The sequence below is a fragment of the Meles meles genome, chromosome 15 (assembly GCF_922984935.1).
Source record: "Meles meles chromosome 15, mMelMel3.1 paternal haplotype, whole genome shotgun sequence".
Classification (NCBI taxonomy): domain Eukaryota; kingdom Metazoa; phylum Chordata; class Mammalia; order Carnivora; family Mustelidae; genus Meles; species Meles meles.
This window is the reverse complement of record NC_060080.1, coordinates 38,120,301-38,137,386: the sequence shown is the minus strand read 5'-3', so window position 1 is coordinate 38,137,386 and position 17,086 is coordinate 38,120,301. Positions and strand designations below refer to the sequence as shown.

Genomic DNA, 17,086 nt, shown 5'->3' with positions numbered 1-17,086 from the left:
ATTTAAAATCTATGGTCAAGTATCTTCCATATGAGTCCAAAGAAAAAGAAATTCTTGTTCGGGGTCGGTGTTCCAGGAGGCTTCTGAATTCACCTCTTCCCATGGACACATGGAACCTATAGCTACACATGGGACGACTCCCACTGTGAGACATCCAGAAACTAGCTGAGGGACTTCTACACATTGGGTTAAAGAGGTCATACCCACGTTGAAACACGTGCACAAAGCTGGGACACATTCTTGCCATAAAGTCCACCTCCAACAGAACCGTATACCACTGGAAGGGAACTTGTGACTTCTGGCTTCTCCCTCAAGAGCAAAGGGTTTGGACCCAACTTCAAGTTCCCCAACTTACAAAACTTCCACCTGAGGAACTGGCCCCAAAACACCTCGATCTGGAAGCCAGTGGGGCAGTGCATGGAGACTCCCCAAGAGAACAGTAAACAAAGAAACAGGGAGAAGACGGAACCACCCCCCTCCCAGTCTTACCCTCAAAGAAGTCTATTTTCAGATCTTAAAGGCTGCTGCCTGACGGACTTCCAATTCAGAACACATCTATGGGCTGACTGCCTTCCTCCCTGGAAATTGGGAAAGCCTGTGTTTGTGCTCTGCACTCTCTCTGTCCAGCTCCAGGTCCCTGGTGTCTCTGGAAAGAGCTTGTGCACTTGTCTGGTTCCCCGGCACCCCTTGACCACCTGGCTCTGTTGGCCAGCAGGGCTGAAGTTCTCAGGCCCACAGGGCTAGAGCAAATAGAGACAAATAAGTATTTGCAGAAATAATACCTGTGTGTTAAAACTGGCAAAGTAATACTAGCAATAAACTTGCAAATATTACAATAAGCTCACGATAAACTTCCAAACAGATGAACTTACAAGAATAATATTTGTGTATTATAATTTTAGATTATACAATAAATATGTGTAATAGATGGTAAGACTTTATTAGTTTGATATATTGACTGAGTATAAGATTTTTCTGGATTGCTTTTCTGCAATTTCATTTATTATGGCATCAAAATTTGTATTTTTAGCAAACCCAATTTCCTTATGTATTTGAAAATAACAGTGTCTTTTGGCAAATACAAGACCTCAAATATTTTTCCAAAATTTCTAATTTTGAAAAGTTTTTTCTGATGGAAAAGAAGATAAAACCCTGAGTTCAGAATATTTTATTTATAGTGTCGATGTGACGACAGTATGACGCCTTCTGATTAATTATTTTCAACTATAAATTTTGATATGTCTAGACATGATGAACCATTTCTTAAAAAACAACTTAACTCTTCACACAAATTAGTTTTCTGTAAATCTGATTTAATGTTAGATACAAATGTATACAATATCTTAATGTTTCTTCTGACATTTCTTGCAACATGTAGATATAAAACATGAAACTGACAGTAGCTCCATAATTTGCATACACTTCAAAACACCTGTTTATTACATTCTATCTCTGTTCCTTAAATTACAATTAATCTTAAAATTGTCTTATTAGGTTGTTTAGTATGAAACTTCATATAAAATAATGCTCTTCATCAAATGTGACAATATTTAAATTTAACATTTACTTCCAGGACTGTGGCTACTTAGTTTACATTGCCGTAGCAGTTTTCAAAACCGAGATCCTAAATTCCCTGAAGAATTCTCATAATTCTTTATATATATATATATATATATATATATATATATTTATTTATTTATTTTCAGCATAACAGAATTCATTGTTTTTGCACCACACCCAGTCCTCCATGCAATACGTGCCCTCCTTAATACCCACCACCTGGCTACCCCAACCTCCCACACCCCGTCCCTTCAAAACTCTCATAATTCTTTTTTTGACATTACAGCATGCTATGCTATGCTCATTGCAAGTGTAGCTACTGTCTCTCTCCGCACAACACTGTTGCAATATCATAGACTATATTCCCTTCATTGTACCTTCATCCCTGTGACTTACTCATTCCATAACTGGAAGCCTGTTCCTTCCAATCTCCTTCACACATTCTTCCCCTCCTGCCTGTTCCATTCCCCTCAGGCAACCACCAGTTTAGTCTCTGTATTCAGGGGTCTTTCTGCCTTTGTTTGTTTGTTTTGTTTTCTGTTTTAGATTCTACATATAAATGAAATCATATGATGTTTGCCTTTCTCTGGACTTACTTCACCTCACATAATATCTTACTGGTCCATCCATGTTGTCCCAAATGGCTAGATTTCATTCTTTTTATGGCTGAGTAAAATTTCATTGTATATATGGACATCATCATTATAGGATTAGGAGCTTATATCTGCTATGGGTTTCCAAGTCTGTTTGGGAGCTTGAAGAAAAAAGTTTACTAATCATTCTCAGCCATATTTCCTGTGGGGTTCGTGTGTATAGAATGTTACCTAGAGAACATAGTACAAGAACAGTTAGTGTAACTGGGAAAGAAGAAATTCCGAGTGGGAAAATAAGCAATAATAAATTATGAAGGATATCAAATATTATCCTACTGAAAATATCAAAAACTTTGTTAGCTCAAAAATGTATGTAATTGTGTTGCCACAAAATATGCCTCAGGTTTCTGACGTTCAGGCTGAGTAATTGTCCCTGACCCATGCACACAAGCCAGGATGGTAAGGGTGAGTTTCAGGGTGGCTCTCCCCGGCAGTTCACCACTAAGCCCTCAGGTTGATCACCTCCCTCTGGAGCTGGTTGTGCCCTGCTGAGGCTGTTGGTGCCCAGGGGTCAGGACTCGGTCCAGAGCACTCAGCTGCACGTTACAGCCCTGACTTCCCCAGCACCTGCCTCTGACACCAGCTCAGAGCCTTTGCTGTGCCCGCTCCCTGCTAAGGCAACACACATGCCCAGTGGGGACCGCCAAACAGAGAGGTTTGTGTTCGGGCCTGAACCACTGTGGGAGGAGCATGTGTACCTTGATAACAGTAATAAACTCCCACATCATCAGCCTCCACCCTGCTGATTCTCAGGGTGAAATCTGTCCCTGACCCGCTGCCACTGAACCTGTCTGGGACTCCAGTGAAACGATTGGAAACCTTGTAGATGAGGAGCTGTGGGGACTGGCCTGGCTTCTGCAGGTACCAACTCAAATAGGTGTTTCCATTACTGTGTACGAGGCTCTGACTGGCCTTGCAGGAGATGGAGGCCGGCTCTCCGGGGGTCACAGGCAGCAAGAGTGGGGTCTGTGTCAGCACGACCTCCCCACTGGATCCTAAAATAATGAAAGATAAGTACAGGTTGTGGAGAAACATTTAAACCATTATTATGATTTTAAATTTCATTTATATTAGGCTAAATCATATTTTGTGATTGGATTCCTACTCTAAATATACCCGATCTCCATGGATAACCCAAGAATTTCAGGGCACAGAGTGGCCACAATTTTTTTTTTCCCAGCATCTCACTAAAGAACTGTTCTTTGTTCCTAGCAGTTTCTTCATGGTTTTCACAGATCTCAAAATTAAATACCTCTTGCTGGAAGGCAATCTCACCCCCGGACAGAGCACCCATAGGGAGTAACAGCACCCAGAGAGCTCAAGCTCCCCACCCCAATCTCTCATCTGCTCCCCCCTCTGCTCTTACCTGGGACCCAGAGCATCAGCAGCCCTAGGAGCTGAGAAGGGAACCTCATTTTGAGAAGCTGAACTGAAGAGTCCTAGTAAGTAAACACAAGCTCAGAGCTAACCTTTATCTCAGACTTCAAAGGCAAGGTCCTCCCCAGGGGACAATATGCAAATCCCGTGGTGGGTGTGGCAGAGTGGAAAGAGCCAAAAGCAGGGTGCAGGCCCCTCTCCTGGGAGAGCAGTAACTTAAAGTGGCTTCTGTGTTTGGAGGGAAACTAACAGAGACAAATTCCTTTCTGCCTTGGTGGGAGCAGGATCTCCCTGCAATAATCAGGATCTGTGGCAGGACACAGTGCTCATAGCCCTACTTTCTCAGAAAGCTCCAGAGACCCTGACGATAAAGACATGCATGTCCAGAGCCCATTTCTGGCAGGTGAATGGCCATCCTGCCTGGATTCCTGTCAACTAACGACCAGGGGGAAACAGGTCCCACTCCCACTCCAGCTGATTTTCCAGCGATCTCCAGATCTCAGGATGAACTGAATATAGATCAGGAGTCTCTGGGAACTGCTGTTTCCAGGTTAATGGTTTTAGACAATTTAGTAATGATTTAATAAAGAATTCATCTCACCCTGGGGCTTTGTGAATTATACTCTATTAGATGATGAATGTGAGAAGAACTTGAGAGGATCAAAAGAATCTCTCACAGGAGGAGAACTCATAGTCCGGCAGAAAGGAGTAAGAGAGAAGACAGAATTATGTGCCAGGGCAGTGAGTATGAAGTTTGTGGTAACCATTTCTTACAATCTGGGGCCATGCTCTTGCTGCTTTGGTTATGTGAGCCCATCATTCTGGGATCAGGGCATGTGGGTGGGGAGTGTGATACTGTTATACGTACTCCAGAACTTGATCTATAAATTTTCTCAAGCCAAACCACTCAAACTCATAGTGCTTTGGCCAAGTTGTTGGACAACTGACCTGTATCCTGACTGAGCCCAAATGAGGTTCTTTCTGAGGAAAGATGAGCTTATCCTTGCCTGAGAACTGAGATGAAGCCATCCCACAGAGGGAGCTTCCCCAACATGAGGTTTGTTGAGTAGCTTCTTGGGACCTGTGACTGAAATGATTCCCCTTTTCTAAAGAACTGCAAATTATCACTCTCTAGAGGATGGTCTCACAGAGAATAATTTTGGTGCCAGGCGGCTCACGTATACATATGAATGTGTTGATCTTCTGACTTTAAAAGTTATTTCTCAACCATGTGAAGCAGGTCATTTCTGAGCTTCAATGATCTCGATCCTTCAGAGTCCTGATCTCCATATGTGTAATTTGAATTCCTTCCCAATATCATCATTTCTTTTCTTTGTTTTTCCTTGGAATAAATGTATATGTAATACATTTTGTAGAGCTGTCTGAGATTCTGCTGAGTCCTATGCAGAAATGGGAGCAATGTCTTATGTTGACTGTGACGGTTATTCTTGTATCAGTTGTAAGCCTTGGGAAGGACTCCCAATCACCACAGTCTAATCTTGGAAAACTGAGACAGAAGTTCCCTCTGACCACAGGCCACCTCATAATCCCTCCATTGTAATGAACTCTTTCCTTTGTGTAGCAGTTTTCACCCCAACCCCAAAGTGTCTCCTGTGAGGGATGGAAATTCTGTCCTGAGGATTTCTCATGAACTCTTGCAATTTTCTCATCAGTTAAAATATCCTTCCACTGCTTAAATGTGAGATAGCTTGATTATTTATTTATGTATTTGCTTTTTCTCTGTGGAAGTTTGATGCATGTGAGAGATGGAGAGGAAAGAAGACTAAAGGGGACAGAAAAATGTATGATCCTTATTGAAATTGTCTGTTCTGTACATAAGAGAGGTATGAGTTGGGTGCACATTTGCACAACGATAACGTATCGTGTCCATGTTCTCTTTATTCATGGGTAAGTTCATGTTATTGGGTTTTTTATTTGTTTATTTTGTTTGTAGATTCTACATAAAAATGAAGACATATAGTATTTGTCTTTCTCTTTCTGAATTATTTTGCTTAGCATTATACTTTCTAGGTCCATCCATGGTGTTGCAAATAACAAGATATAATTTCCTTGGTTGAGTAGTATTTCAATATGTATATATGTATATGCCACCTATTCTTTATAGAATTCCGAGCTTATATTTTCTAGGAATTTAAAATAACAGTCTATTTGGGTGCTTGACCACCAAACAATTTTACTAATTTTTCTCACGTGTATTTCTTATGGGGAAAGCATGTATAGAATGATATCCAGACCACATTGTGACAGAGCCGTTAGTTTCACTGGGAAAGCAGATGTCATAAAGTGGGAAAATAAAAAATAATAAATTCTGAACGATACCAAATAGCCTCTTAATGAAAATATAGGATACATGTTTAGTCGAAAATGTATGTAATTGTGTTTTCCAATAAATAGCTCAGGTTTCTGAAGCTCGGCATCTATCAGCCATACATAGGGCAGGAGGGTCAGGGTGAGGTTCAGGGCGGTTGTTTCTGGCAGCTCACTGTTCAGCCCGTAGGTGATCATGTCCCTTCTGGAGCTTGTTGTGCCCCGCTGAGGCTGTTGCTGCCCAGGCCCGGGCTTGGTCCAGAGCACTCAGCTGCATGTTACTGCCCTGAGTTCCCCACCACATTCCTCTGACACCAGCTCAGAGCCTCTGCAGTGCCGGCCCCTGCTCAGGCAACACACGTGCCCAGTGGGGACCGCCAAACCGAGAGGATTGTGTTTGGTCCTGAACCACTGTGGGAGGAACATGTGTACCTTGATAACAGTAATAAACTCCCACATCGTCAGCCTCCACCCTGCTGATTCTCAGGGTGAAATCTGTCCCTGACCCGCTGCCACTGAACCTGTCTGGGACTCCAGTGAAACGATTGGAAACCTTGTAGATGAGGAGCTGTGGGGACTGGCCTGGCTTCTGCAGGTACCAATGCAAATAGGTGTTTCCATCACTGTGTACGAGGCTCTGACTGGCCCTGCAGGAGATGGAGGCCGGCTCTCCGGGGGTGACGGACAGGGAGAGTGGGGTCTGTCAGCATGACCTCCCCACTGGATCCTACAACAATGAGAGATAAGTACAGGTTAATCTGACACATTATAAGCCATTTTTATGATTTTAAATTTCATTTACATTAGGATAAATCAATTTTGTGATTTGATTCCTACTCTAAATATATCCAATTTCCATGGATAAACCAAGAACTGCAGGGCACAGAGTAGCCACATTTTTTTTTTTTTCTGGATCTCACTAAAACACTGTTCTTGTTCCCTTTAATTTCCTCATAATTTTCACGGGTATCAAAATTAAATTCTCCTCGTGGAGGGCAATCTCACTCCTGGACAGATCACACATAAGAAGGAAGAGCACCCAGATAGCTCACTGTCCTCACACCAATCTCTTATCTGCTTCCCCCTCTATGCTATTACCTGGGACCCAGAGCATCAGCAGCCCCAGGAGCTGAGAAGGGAAACTCGTTTTGAAAAGCTGAACTGATGAGTCCTAGTAAGTAAACACAAGCTCAGAGCTAACCTTTATCTCAGACTTCTAAGGCAAGGTCCTCCCCATGGGACAATATGCAAATCCCATGGTAGGTGTGGCAGAGTGGAAAGAGCCAAAAGCAGGGTGCAAGTCCCTCTCCTGGGAGTGCAGTAACTTAAAATGGCTTCTGTGTTTGGAGGGAAACTATCAGAGACAAATTCCCTCCTGCCTTCATGGGAAGCAGGATCTCCCTGCAATAATCAGGATCTGTGGCAGGACACAGTGCTCATAGCCCTGCCTTCTGAGAAAGCTCAAGAGACCCTGATGATACAGACACACATGTCCAGAGCCCATTTCTGGTAGGTGAATGGCCATCCTGCCTGGATTCCTGTCAGCTAATGTCCAGGAGGAAACAGGTCCCACTCTCACTCCAGCTGATTGGCCGGCGATATCCAGATCCCAGGATGAACTAGAGTCTCTGGGATCCACTGTTTATAGGTTAATGGTTTTAGACAATTTAATAATGATTTGATATGAATTAAACTTACCCTGGGACCTTATGAGTTATCTACTCTTTGAGAAGATGAAGCTGAGAAGAACTTGACAGGTAGAAAGGAATCTCTCACTTACAAGAGTAGAGCTCATAGTCCTATAGAAGAGAACAAGAGAGAAGACAGAATTTGATACCTCAGGCAGTCAGTATGAAGTTTGTGGTAACAGTTTGTTACAACATGCTGTGTATCCTGCCATACTTCTCTCTCTCTTCCCAGAGAGACAGATCGATGGATAGATAGATAGACAAGACAGACAGATAATAGACATATACACACCATATGGTGCATATTAGATAAGGTAAACACACACACAAACCCCATATCAAAAAAAAGAGATTTCTTAAGTCAACATGTTTTTATAGGATGGACAGAATAAATAATGTTTCCCATATCCCAGAAAACAATGTTTCTCCTTCCCATACAGAGGCTTCCTCATCACATGAAAGCAGTTTCTGTCAGGGGTCCGGTTCCTTATTAGTTCTGTGTGAGAAGTTGTTGTCTCTCACTTGGATTTTGGTATCAGCATCTGCAGCTCTGAGTCTGTAGTTCACAATGAGATTCTGTAGGTGAGAATAGCAAGGACTGGGATAAAACCTCTAATAATTTGAGGTCACCTGTACCTATGACGGACATTTTCTGAGGTCTCCAGTGAACCACAGTCACTGTGGAACACAGTGCGGGGTCAGAGCTGCTTGGGGCATCAGTTTACCAACCATCCTTCATTAAAGCTGGGACATCACCTGACGATTCTGCCCGTGTCAGCCTGATGTAGGTGTTAGTCAATCGTTGTTGAGAATTCTGTCGACCTCAAAGTACCTGATAACTCAAGTCACTGTCGGGCAATCAAAACCCTGGAGAAACTGAAGGAATAGAAATTGTAGTTCTTTTGGATCTCAGGTAAATCAAATCCAATGTCATACTGAATTGAACAGTTACTGAATACATGCAAGTCCAGGCAAAGTTACACAATAAATCTCGGTCTGACTATCTTCTCGGAAATCCTCCTAGAGTGCGGTTTTGTACCATAGTTGGAAGAATTATTATGTAACAATGGTAGTGTTAGTAAACCCTGAACTCTATGGAGGGACTTGGGTGCTGATGACAGGGTGTGATAGAACTAGGACTAATAGCCCATGTCCCTTATGTTACTAGTTGTCATTGTATTTACGCTTTCATGTGTTTTCTCCCTTGATCTTTTCTTAGATTGCTAGCCATACAGTCCTGAATCTTACTCTTGGAAATGGCGGCCCTCCTAATGAATCCTGTTGGTGAATGATTAAGAAAGTTAAACCACTGAAAATGAATAAAATCAAGGAAATAACAAAAAGAAAAATTCAAGATAATATTTTAAATCTTAAGATGAGTTTGGAAATTATTTATTTCACATGCTAAATTAAGAATCATAATATCTAACACTGTGTGTCAAATATACTAAAGAAAATCAGAATCACATTACCCATTTTCATGTGTGATACCTCAATGTGTGGAAATTTGGCTGAAAATTATTCATCCATCATGTTTATTTACCGTGTATCAGTTTTGAAACTATGTTTTATATAACATATTCCTAAGAATGCTTGAACTTCACAAATATTACTATTTCCTACAAAACTTAACATGAAAACTTTCAAAGTCTCCTTTTGTGTTTGGTTGTTTATGTCATAATTTCTTGCCCTAAAATACCTAAAAAATGCAAAATCTTCTTAAAGTTCTTTCTTGATAAAAAAAAGGCTTTGAAATTTTCCTCTGCTACCTGTAGACTGAAGAAAGACTGTTCCTAATTCCTCAGAGGAGTCGTTGTCTCCTGTGTATGTAGGAACTTTGTTGTACCCTGGACAATAAAAGTGACTTCATCACCGTTGGTCACTGCACACCACACAGAAATCATCGGCATCTGTAAGGGATGTAAGAGGAACCTCCATGAGGTCCAACTGGGGACCAGGACTCTAGGAGCCTCGAATCTTGACTACCTTAACCTCAATGAGCAAGGTCTTATGAAGGTGGGTTTGTTGCATTTTTTGTCTGTTTGCCAGGGGATATCCCTTTGGAATCCATAAAACTGGAAGCCAGTGTGTCATTTGTGTCCCTTGGGTCAATTCTCTTGCTGCTTTGTTTATGTGAGTCCATTATTCTGGGGTCAGGATGTGTGGGTGGGGAGTGTGATGCTGTTATCCATTCTATAGAACTTGATCTATACATTTTCTCAAGCCAAAGAGCACAAACTTATAATGCTTTGGTGAAGTTGAGAGACAATAGACCCGTGTCCTGAGTGAGCCCAAATGGAAGTTCTCTCTGCCATCCAGCAGAGGGAGGGTCTCCCACAGGAGGTCTCTTGGGTAGACTCTTGGGACCTGTGACTGAAATGGGTCACCTTTTCTAAATAACTGCAAATATTCACCCAGTAGAGGATGAACTCACAGAGAATAGTTTTGGCTCCAGGCAGCTCCCATATACATGTGAATGTGTTGATCTTCTGACTTTGTAAGTTATTCGAAAGCCCTGATCTCTGTATACATAATCTGAATTCCTTCCCAATATTGTCATTTCTTTTCTTTGCACTTTTTGGAATAACTAAATAGGGAAATAAATTTTCTAGAGCTGAGATTCATGTGAGTCCTTTGTAGAAATGGGAGCAATGTCTTATGTCGAATGTGAAGGTTATTCCTGTATGGATGCTAATCCTTGGGGAGGGCCTCCGGTCACCTCACTCTAATCAGGGAAAGTGAGACAGAAGTTCTCTTTGACCACAGGCCACCTCATAATCCCTCATTTTAATAAGCTCTTAACTCTGTGTAGCAGTTTGCATCCGCAACCCCAAAGTGTCTCCTGTGAGGGATGGAACTTACTTATGTCCTGAGTGTTGGGGTCCATTATCAAATGAATGAGACTGAGACAAAGTGAAAGTTATGCAAAGCCTTATTCTGTGCCAAGCCTTAGAAGTCAGACTGACTGGCCAGGGCTGCCTCCGAAGAGAGCGACCCCCTCCCGATTTCACAGGCTGGTTTTATAAGGCATAACCACAGACCCAAGGTACGTGACTTCTATTGTTAAGGCATTTACTCCCAGAATTGATACCCGGAGCCATACCAGGAACTATGGGGGCATTTATTCCCGGAATGAAGTCCGTGCATGTAAACAACAATATGGCTACCGAGGCAATATGGAGTTGCTCTGGCTAAGCAGGCCCTAATAGTTAAACAGGTTTTAACATTAAATTGGCCCTAACATTCCCCCCTTTTCTTTGGAGATTAGTCAATTATTTGACTCTTCAGCCAGTTCTTGAGGGTGAAAACAGGCTGACCTGAGGTGTTGTTAACCTTGAGTGTTGTTTCATCCGCTATTTTTCTGATTTTCTATTGGGCTGTTTTAGACCGATGAGGTGTCCCTTGGCTGCTGCTGAGTAGGAACAGGGTTAAAAGTGATCAGGTTATGAAACCCTTTTGAGTCTTAGTTTTAGTCCACAGTTAGTGGGGTCCTCCGGCAGTGGCTCCCATTTCTGGGGGTGTCCTTGTTTTCAGCTCATTTGACATGACATGCATGAATCCAAACCCTAATGCCTTCTGCTTTTACTGTCATGGGGGTGGTCAGGATGACAGTGAATGGTCCCTTTCAGCGAGGCTTCAAGTTTTTCATTCGGTGACCAAACCAAGCCTCTGGTTTGGTAAGGATGTGGTTTTATTTCCGTCTCCATCTCAGTGTAGACAGCTCAGATCCCTGCGTGGGCTCTTTTTAAGACAGACTGTAGCACCTGCAGTGACTGGAGTACAGACTGATCAGTCATTTCTGTTAGGGCAACCTCTTGTAGCTGTGAGCAGGGTGGAGGGTGTCTCCCGAACGTTATTTTAAATGGGGTAACCTTGTTTCAGTAGGGTGTACACCATGCCCTAAGGAGAGCAAAGGGAAGGAGATCCACCCATCCACTGCCAGTTTCCAGAATTAACTTTGTTAAGGTCTCTTTAAGAGTCTGGTTCATTCTCTCTACTTGTCCAGAGCTCTGGGGCCAGTAGGCACGGTGTAGTTTTCAATTAGTGCCCATGGCCTTGGCCAATGCCTGTGAGACTGAACTCACAAATGCAAGGTCGTTGTCTGACCCAATTGCGAGAGGCAACCCAAACCTAGGAATTATTTCCTCTAGTAGCTTTTTGGCTACCATTCCTGCCTTTCCATGTTTGGTGGGAAAAGTTTCTACCCAGTCTGAAAAGGTATCCACAAAAACTAACATATACTTGTGTCTGTATTTTCCTGGTTTCATCTCTGTAAAATCCATTTCCCAATAAATTCCTGGTTCCCTACATCTTTCTCTTTTCCCTCTTCCCATTCTAGTTTTTCCTGCATTGACCGCCTGACATTGAGCACATCTACCAACCACATCTTGAGCCATACACCCTAATTTAGAAACCTGGAACTGCTTGCCCATAAGCTCCTTCAGCTTGCGTGTCTCCAAATGAGTGCCCTGATGTATTTGGCTTACTAATTTTTTTTCCCCCTACTCTTCGAGGAAGAATTAACTTTCCTGTCCTAGTCTTAGCCCAATTCCCTTCATAGTCTAATTTAGTCCATTTTTGTAAATATTTTAAACCTTCCTCTAAATAATCTGTTATTTTCTGGTAGGGCTGGAGCCGGGAGTGTAACCAGTTCTTGAGTTGTTTCCCTGGCTGCTTGCCTTGCTGTTCCATCTGCTAATTGGTTTCCTTTTGAAACCAGATTAGTCCCCTTTTGGTGCTGGGGGCAATGCATAATGGCCACCTCTTTCAGGTCCCAAATAGCCTGGAGGAGAGCCAATATTTCTTTTCTGTTTTTAATTTCTTTTCCTTCTGCTGTTAATAGGTCTCCTTCTTTATAAATAGCCCCATGTATATGGAGAGTAGCAAAGGCATACCTGCTGTACCTGCTGTCCCTATAGATGTTGGCGGTCTTACCCTTGGCCATCTGCAGTGCCTTGGTGAGTGCAATCAGCTCCACTTTTTGCGCAGAGGTTTCTCATGGTAGGGCTGCCTTCCAGAGCGCCTGTTCAGGAGAAACCATCACAGCCCCCGCATACCTCTTTCCATCGGCCCGTGTAGCTACTCCCATCTGTGAACAGAGTCATCTCCGCATCTGAGAGGGGAGTGTCTCTGAAGTCAGGCCTTATTCCTGTGATCTGGGTTAGGACCTCCCTGCAGTCATGTGGGTGGTCAGCTAGCTTTTCTGGCAGCAGCATGGCTGGATTTAGTACCGCCGGGGGTCTGAAAATCACTTTTGGTTTGTTGAGGAGGAGGGGTTGATACCCTGTCACTCGGGCGTTTATCATCCACCGGTCTGGTGGGGTCTGGAGGAGGCCTTCGATAGCATGAGTAATGGTCAAGATGAGACTTTGACCCAAAGTTAATTTACTTGCATCCTTGACCAGGAGGGCCGTGGCAGCAATTATGCAGAGGCAAGGGGGGAACCCAGCCGCTACTGGATCAAGTTTTCTTTCTTTTTTTTTTTTTTTTTTGCTAAGATAGGCTACTGGCCTTTGAGAAGGCCCCAGAGTCTGAGTCAAAATCCCTTTGGCCATCCCTGCCTTTCTATCTACATACAAGTGGAAGGGCTTGGTAACATCTGGTAACATCTGGGATGGTCAGTGCTGGGGCACTCAGTAAGGCTGTTTGTAATTTTCAAAATGCTCCTTCTGCCTCAGCTGTCCACTCTGCTGTAGTGAGTCCTCCCTTAATCAGTTCGTAGAGGGGTCGGACAATCTCCATGAACTGCGGTATCCACAGTCTGCAGTAGCCCACTGTCCCAAGAAACTCCCTCACTTGTCTGGGCATGGTGGGGGGGGGGGGTATCGGGTGATCACCTGTTTCCTGGACTCAGACAGTGACTGCACTCCCTCGTGGAGATCAAAGCCTAAATAAGTGGCATGGCTCTGACAAAGCTGTGCTTTCTTTGCTGACACCCGATACCCTTTTTCCTGCAGAGTCTGTAAGAGAGTTTTCATCCTACCACCACCCCCCACCCCAGCAAGCATGACTCATAGTCCTCAGCAGCTATTAGCAAGTCATCAACATACTGTAACTGAGTGACTCCCAGGTTGGTGATTCTGTACTCACGCAAATCCTCATGAAGGGTCTCATCGAAGATGGTGGGTGAATTTTTGAATCCTTGGGGAAGTCTTGTCCTGGTGAGCTGGTCCTGGAACTCTTCCTGTGGGTCAGACCACTCAAAAGCAAAGAGGGGTTGAGGTATGCAGAAAAATGCATCCTTGAGATCTAAGACAGTTTACACAGTTCTTTTGGGGCCTAGGAGGGAGAGTAGGGTATAGGGGTTGGGCACCATCAGGTGGATATCTTCAACCCATTTGTTAACTTCCCGCAGGTCCTGAATGGGTTGGTATTCCCCAGTATCAGCCTTTTTGACGAGCAGTAAAGGTGTGTTCCATGGAGACTTGCAAGGAACTAGGATCCCGTCTCCTCAGAGGCGGTTAATGTGTTTTCTGTCCCTCTCCTTTGTTTCCCAGGGGAGGGAGTACTGCCGGACTCGAATGGCCATAGCTGTTGCTTTTAACTGTACCACTACTGGAGGCTGTCCCTTAGCCAGGCCAGAAGGCCTCCTTTCTGCCCAGACTTTGGGAAATTCGACCTGTAGGATTTGGAGAAGGCTTCCCTCCCTTATCTCCTCTGGTTTTGAGACTGGCTCCTAAAGGAGATGTTCATCTACTGCTGCCACAAGCACCTGCACAGTGGGTTGTCCCAAAGTCACAGTCATGTCCCCTTCTGAGAACTGAATGCCATCAGGTTATACGGGCCATTAGGGAGGACCAAGAATCAATGTTTGACTATTCCCAAGGCCAAATTTAAAGTCCTTCCTGTTGTCCATTTCTGTCTTTCTGTGTCATTTGCCCCTTGTACCCAGAGTTCCTCTCCAGGTAGTTTTCCATAGGCTTTAGTAATGATGAAAATTGGGCTCCCATGTCCACCAAAAAAATCAATTGATTTTCCCTCCACCTCAATTTTAACCTGAGATTCGGGGAGGGGCTCCAAACCATGGCCCCTTCAGTCTTTGGTGGCCAACATTGCCATTTTCTTCTTAGGACACTCTCCGGCCCAGTGTCCTTTTTCCTTGCAGTAAGCACACTGAACTGAATCTAAGCCTGCTTTCTCTCTTTAGGCTTTTCTTTCCATTGACCATCTCCTACCTGCCTTTTTCTTTTTCATTGACTTTTTTTTTTTTTTTGTCTCCTTCCCGCCTCATGTAATGCCCAAAACTTTATTTTTTTAGTCTGTTTTTCATCTTCTTGTGTATCCCTGTTGTTAAACACCTTTTCTCCTATTCCCACTAACTGAGTCAGATTCTTCCCTTCAAATCCTTCAATTTTGTGAAGTTTCTTCCTTATATCTGGGGCTGACTGGCTGGGACAGGCAAGATTTACTGCCCTCTGATTTTAACATTTACTTGAATGGATCACCAATATAGATTTGCCATGACACAGGACTTTAGTCTTCCCTCCTTAAATACTATGCCTCATTTGAACAGAAACATTTTACAGGAAAAGATTATTAGTCTTTTTTCCTTCTTGTGAATAAATCCATCAAAACTGATCTAATATGGTCAAATTTTTAACATATTTCATTGTTTCCTTTCAAACCTATAAACCAAGGCAAATAAATCACTTTCCTCAAGCCTTCTACGACTTACTATATACCCTCAAGTTTAGTTTTTATTATCTCCTTTCATGTTCTGGTGCAACCAGATATTTTTACTTTAAGACAAAACTATTTACTCTCTTAGGCCCTCTTTTTTGTGTGTACAGTTTTTTTTTTTAATTACTATCAGTCAACTGCCTTTCTTCTGTTTTTTTGGACAACATTAAAACTTTTAATAAAAACCTTATGGCATTTTTCTTTTGGTAGTCCGTCCTGACCATACCTAAAAAAATTTTTTTTGAAAATTTCCCTTTACAAACATTTTACAACTTTGTTTTGTATCTAGGTTTTGTCCCAAGCCATTTTCTTTTAAACAACCATCTCATTTAGGACGAAATTACCTTTTTCTTTAACAAAGTGTATTCCCATTCCTTATCTTTCTTATGTATCTCCTACTTTTTTACATATAGGGTTATTTCCCTTACTTCCATCAGTCTTAGAGTTAGCAGAATTTTCTATTCTTAGAAACATTTCGGTTTCTAGTGATGGTTAAGTATTAACCAATTGTGAATAGTTAGAACAGAATTCTTAGAAGGCAAATTTATGAATCAGTTAAGCACAAAACATGTTTACCAACAGATTCCAAAAGCACAAATCTAGTTCCAGCAACCAATGCTTTAGCATTTTATCCCATTTGGTTAAGACCTAGATGTCCATAATTTAATTCCATTTGTCGTCCAACCAAAACTTTAAAGTTTCCGGTTACCAAAGACTGTTAAAGTTACTTTAACAATTACCCATTAAAACTTTGAGGCAGACAATTAACCATCTGTTCAGTTATTTCTTTGTTAACAGATTTTAACAAATAGCATGAGCTTATTTGACCTTCAGTAAACTTTGATTGAAGTTTTATGTTTACTGCTGTTAACTTTAAAGACATGTCTATCTTAATTAAACCAACAAACTTAACTTAGTTCAAATACTGATTTGAACTAACGTTTCACCTGGACCCACTCCACTTTTAATGTTTACCTGAGACACGGGTGGGAAGATCTGGAGTGGGGTGTTTTAGGTCCAGGGGCTGTTTTTCTTGCTCCTTGACAGTGAAGAGGGAAGGAGCCATGGTGCAGGAAGCACTGAGGATGGCCTAGAGTCCAGTTATGCAGGCCACACCCAAGCTGGTGCAGAAACAGAAGGGGGAGTGCTGCCAGAAGGCAGAGAAAGGATTCCCAGTTTTAGAGAGTTTTCCTGAGTAAACCTTGTCACCCAACTGGGTGGTTTTAACTTGAAAATCCTTGAAATGCTGGAGAACAAGACTTAGGGGTGTCATAGGTCCCTTACTCTCTGCTTGCTCCATTTCTTCAAACACAACAAACAACACAACCAGATATCAAGTCTAAGGGTGTGCAAGATATAATCCCAACTTAAAAACATAACCTGCTGCTGGTGAGGATTTTTTTTTTCAGTCCCATGACCGCCTAGGGGGACTTAAACCCCCTGACCACCTAGGGTGATGCAAACCCCCTGGCAGGTCCCCTGACCGCCTAGGGGGACTCAAACCCCTTGGCATGTCCCCTGATCACCTGGGGGACTCAAAACCCCTGGCAATCTCCCAGTGGAGGGATGGGGCATCCCCACATCCACTCTAGCCCTGGGGAGCAATGCTGCAGCCAGCTTCTCCCCAGTGGGCTTACCCTGGAGCTCCACAACCAGACAGACCAGATCCTGCAGGATAAAATCTCGAGATCTTACCTCCAGAGGCTTTTCCCAGAAATTCTGATGCTGACCCAGTTCTCGTCCTTCAATCGCAGACGAGCCCCCAGAATGTTGGGGTCCGTTATCAAATGAACGAGACTG

At 43.0% G+C, this 17,086-nt stretch overlaps 1 pseudogene; it reads right to left on the bottom strand.

Annotated features, from left to right (window-relative positions):
* Positions 1-6,222: 6,222 nt before the first annotated feature.
* On the bottom strand, positions 6,223-7,053 carry LOC123925802 (annotated as a pseudogene).
* Positions 7,054-17,086: the final 10,033 nt, after the last annotated feature.